This window comes from Jaculus jaculus, chromosome 1 (assembly GCF_020740685.1).
Source record: "Jaculus jaculus isolate mJacJac1 chromosome 1, mJacJac1.mat.Y.cur, whole genome shotgun sequence".
NCBI classification, from domain to species: domain Eukaryota; kingdom Metazoa; phylum Chordata; class Mammalia; order Rodentia; family Dipodidae; genus Jaculus; species Jaculus jaculus.
Window position 1 is genome coordinate 167479881 of NC_059102.1, and position 5441 is coordinate 167485321.

Here is a 5441-nt window from a genome sequence, read left to right on the forward strand (position 1 = left end):
AAAACCTACAGCAATGTAGCAGAATACAAACTAAATACACAGAAATCAGTAGCATTCCTATATGCTAACAACACTCAGAGTATGAAATCAGAGAATCACTCCCATTCACAATTGCATCAAAGAAAATAAAGTACCTTGGAATAAACCTAACCAAGGAAGTAAAGGATCTCTACAATAAAAAGTATAAAACACTCAAGTGAGCAATTGCAGAAGACACTAGGAAATGGAAAACCATCCCTTGTTCCTGGATTGGAAGAATCAATATTGTGAAAATGGCAATCTTACCAAAAGCAATCTTCACATTTAATGCAATCCCCATCAAAATCCCAAAAGCATTTTTCATGGAATTAGAAAAAAACAATCCAAAAATTCATTTGGAATCACAAAAAGAAAAACCCTCAAGTATCTAAAATAATACTGAGCAACAAAAATAAGGTGGGAGGTATCACCATACCTGATTTTAACCTATCCTACAGAGCCATAGTAACAAAAACAGCATGGTACTGGCACAAAAGCAAATATGTAAATCAATGGAAGAGAATAGAGGACCCAGATATAAGTCCAGGTAGCTATAGCCACCTGAATTCAATAAAAATGCCAAAAATACTCATTGGAGAAAAGACAGCCTCTTCAGCAAATGGTGCTGGGAAAACTGGATATGTATCGTAGAAGGATGAAAATAGATTCTTTGCTCTCTCCAAGCACAAGAATTAAATCCGAATGGACTAAAGACCTTAACATCAGACCTGAAACTCTGATATTGCTAGAGGAAAAAGTAGGGGAAACCCTTCAACATAGTGGTCTTGGCAAAGACTTTCTGAATATAACCCTAAGTGCTCAGGCAATAAAACCACAGATTAACCACTAGGACCTCATGAAATTACAAAGATTTTGTACTGCAAAGGACACAGTGAAAAAAGCAAAGAGGCAACCTATAGAATGGGAAAAAAAATCTTTGCCAGCTATATATCTGATAGAGGATTAATATCTAGGATGTACAAAGAACTCAAAAAGTTAAATAATAAGAAATCGAGCAAGCCAATTAAAAAATGGGCTATGGAGCTAAATAGAGAGTTCACAAAAGAAGAATTATGGATGGCATATAAGCACCTAAAAAATGTTCTATGTCACTAGTCATCAGGGAAATGCAGATTAAAACTACATTGAGATTCCATCTCACTCCTGTCAGATTGGCCACCATCATGAAAACAAATGATCATAAATTCTGGCAGGGATGTGGAAAAAGAGGAACCCTTCTACACTGTTGGTGGGAATACAATTTGGTCCAGCCCTTGTGGAAATCAGTATGGAGGTTCCTAAGACAGCTAAAAATTGGTCTACCATATGACCCAGCTATAGCACTCCTAGGCATATATCCTAAGGTCTCATCCCATTTCCTTAGAAGTACGTGCTCAACCATGTTTATTGCTGCTCAATTTATAATAGCTGGGAAATGGAACCAGCCTAGATGTCCCTCAACTGATGAGTGGATAATGAAGATGTGGCACATTTATACAATGGAGTTCTACTCAGTGGTAAAGAAAAATGAAGTTATGAAATTTGCAAGAAAATGGATGGATCTGAAAAGGATTATACTAAGTTAGGTAACCCAGGCCCAGTAAGTGAAGCACCACATGTTCTCCTTCATATGTGGATCCTAGCTACAGATGATTGGGCTTCTGTGTGAGAAGGAAAAAATTCAGTAGCAGAGGCCAGTAAGTTAAAAAGGAGATATAAAGGGAAGAGAAATGAAGGGAGGAGGGTACTTAATAGGTTGGTATTGTATATATATAAGGAGAAGAATAGATAAATGGGTGTGGAAAGGCCCAAAGTGAGGTCAGGGGAAGAGATTAGGTAAAGGAAAGGTGGAGGAAGGGCTAATCAAAATCTAAGAGGATGCAAATAAGTCATATGAAATCCTCCAATTTTGGACAATGGAACACTCAGGAGCCATAGATCATTGTTAGAAAATTTTCACTGCCAGGGATGTGAACTTACAGTGCGTTGTTGGCCGGTGAGGTCCCTGATGCCCCCAAAACATTATAGGCCAATGCCGAGGCCCTTGGTTTCCCACCAGGAATCAATGGGAAGAGCCAGTTGCTGAAGACTCCACATACTTGGGCTGCAAGGCCACTGAAAAATCCTGCTGGAACTGAGCTGATAACCTCCTCCATCTAGACCAGCTGACAGAAGGCTGGAAGAAGCCATTCTACATGTAGTTCAATGGGAGAAAGAGATACCACCAGTTAAGATACTCAACAGTGGACACTGCAAGCCTTATAATTGGCCAGTCAGGCCAAATGAGCCAACGGGTTCAATAGTGGCACATCTGTCATGGTGGAAACCAACTGTCCTCCAATTGGACTGGAGGCCTGCTCCTTGGGGGGGAATACATCCCTGATACTGAAAACTTAAAACAGGGGTTGTCATGAACCGTAGGGGTGTAACATCTGCTGATGTCTGGATAAGTGTATATACTGTGCTTATCAAACTGCCCAGTAAGCATTTCTCTTAATATTTATACTCTTATATTAATGTTACTCTCACTTTGGGTAGAGAATCTTCTCTTTTCAGATGGCAGTGACTTGGGATGACTCAGAAGATAGCATAGTACTGGAAAGAAGTGACTGGAGTACTGAGTAACATCGTGATCACACCTTCCAAGGCTCAGGGTCTAATGCGGAAGAGGTGGTGGAAAGAATGTAAGAGCCAAAGGAAGGGTAGGACCCCTTACAACATGCTCCTCCAGACACAAAATGGCCTGCATATCCATGACCTCACCGTGTCTGACACTACTTACACAAGACCATCATAAGAGGGGGAAAAGATGATGGCATCAAAATAAAAGAGAGACTGATTGATATGGGGAGGGGACATGATGGAGAATAGAATTTCAAAGGGGAAAGTGGGGGAGGGAATGGGAGGGTATTACCATGGGATATTTTTTATAATTGCCAGAGCCTGCTGGCTGAAAGGGTTCGAGCCTGACGGGGAGTGAGGATTAAGGAAAAACAGAAGAAAGACTGAAAGCTAGGACTCCAGTCCAGGGCTGAAGCAAGGCCTCAAGCCAGGACTGAAGACACGGTTTATTTCACAGCATTCCTTTTTATATCTTTTTACAAACAGTTTTTTCCATGGACAAAGATTTTATGAGCTTCACAAGTTTCTATTAAAAAACCATTCCTGTTACAGAGTTTTTGCACTTCAATCACTTCTCAGTACAAAAGACCAGCCAAATGCCTGAATATACATAATCTTGCTTACAAGTAGGTGCTAAGCTCTTGCTGCCAAACAGCTTCCTGACACTGAATTTACATAAACTTGCTTACTTGTAGGCTGCTATAGTTTTGCTAATGTCTTGCTGCCAGAAGCCCAGAGCTATGGATACAAGTCCAGCCAAAATGGCTCCCAACATATAATCATGGAAAATGTTAATAAAAATTGAGAAAAAAAATTTTAGGATAAAAAAATTTAAAAAATAACGAAATTGACAATGTTCTCAACATCATTCTCTTGTATATGTTTATGAGATGGATACCATGTGGATGTCATAAGATACAAAGCAGGTCCATCTTACCTAACGTTGTGAAACCCCAGTCATCATGATCATGAACCACAAAAGGTTCAATTTCCCTCCTGTGCATGTGACTCCCTGACACTCAGCCTCCCTGTTTTGCAATGTCTTCAAGCCACTGTTTTTTTCTAATATGTCCATGATTTATAATTGTTATGAGTGGAGGGACTGTTCCCATTAATCTAACCCAGACATTATTACAAATGGAAGTTCTTTGGGAGAGTTGAAGTATTCTGTTTCCCTGTATTTGCCTCTATTTTCTTTTCTTTTCTTTCCTCCTCTGTTTTTTTAAATTTTTTATTGTAGTTTTGTTTTTTGAGGTATGGTTTCCTTTTAGCTCAGGCTGTCCTGGAATTCAATAAACAGTCTCAGGCTGGACTTGAACTCACAGTGATCCTCCTATCTCATCCTGCCAAGTGCTAGGATTAAAGGCATGTGCCACCATGTCCAGCGCCTCTATTTTCTTGAGGCATACCCATTATAGTTGCCTTAGCTACTTTTTCCAACATTTGGATCATTTGCTTATGATTTCTTTTTCCTCTGGTTTCATATAATATGATTCTATCTCTTGTTATATTAAGAAATTATATTAGATATAGAAATTATGCATAAAATTTTACAATGTCTCTAGATTTTATTTTCACTTATTTTTGAGGTGGAGTGTCACTGTAGCCCAGGCTGACCTGGAATTCACTGTGTAGTCTCAGGGTGGCCTTGAACTCACAGTGATCCTCCTACCTTTGCTTCCCATGTGCTGGGATTAAACATGTACCACCATACTTGGAAGGTTGTATTTAATTTATTTTATTTATTGGAGAGAGTTAGAGAGAGAGACAGAATGGGCACACCTTGTGCATCTGGCTTTATGTGGGTACTGGGGAATCAAACCTGTGTCCTTTGGCTTTGTAGGCAAGTGCCTTAACTGCTAAGCCATCTCCTCAGAAGAGAGTTTATTTCTTTTTTATTCCACTCTTTCCTCATCTAGGCAGACAGAATTACAAATCACTTTAGTCCTCTGAAGCACTAATTACATTGTTTGAGTCTGTACTGCAACACCTCCCCTCCCCATAACACACACACACACACACACACACACACACACACACACACACACACACACGGCCCTGGGGTTCTGAAGATTGGACCCAGAGCTCAAAGCTCTGCAAGCGCTCTGCCCTGGCCCAACACTGCCTCAGTCTACAGCCATCATCCTGTTCCCCTGAGCTGTGATGGAAAGCCCTGTGCCTTCTAGGCCCTTTCCCCCAGTGGCTCTTGGATCCTAGCCACCAGCAGCACCTATGCTCTGTTTTCCAGAGCCTGAGGCTTAGATCTTTGTACTTCTGGCCTCACAATGTTAGAATTTGGTAAATATGTCAAGGTGAAAAAAAATTTGAGGCAGGGTCTCACTCTGGCCCAGGATAGCCTGGAACTCACAGTGATCCTCCTACCTTCACCTCCCCAGTGCTGGGGTTAAAGGTGTGTGCGACCATACCTGGCTATTTTCACATGTTTCTTTCTTTTTTTTTTTTTTTAATTCATTCAACATGGCTGAGCTCCCTTTATTTGTATGTGTGTGTGTATGTACACATATGGGCACGTGAGGGCCTCTTACCACTGCAAGCACACATCAGGCACATGGATATTTTTATGTTTTTACAATTCCTTAACTCCTCAATTTTGTCCCTCCAGTGTTCTGCAAGCACTGGTGAAATGGATTGTTTGGCTGCCAGATGCAGTCCCGGGCAATGATCAACTCCCTGTCCTCTTGCCCAAGCCCACAATAAGCAATTTACCCCCAGGAAAAAAGCTGCTGCAATGGTCAGCTCACTCCTCTCTTGTGGCCCTTCTCTAGAAAGGTGGTGGGCTC

The 5441-nt window shown here is 40.9% G+C and overlaps 1 non-coding gene across 1 annotated transcript; it reads right to left on the minus strand.

The window, feature by feature from the left end:
• Positions 1-3524: 3524 nt before the first annotated feature.
• LOC123457958 lies at positions 3525-3625 on the minus strand. Its single transcript, XR_006635306.1, has one exon. It is a non-coding gene; the product is annotated as a small nucleolar RNA U13 (small nucleolar RNA).
• Between the last annotated feature and the right edge of the window lie 1816 nt (positions 3626-5441).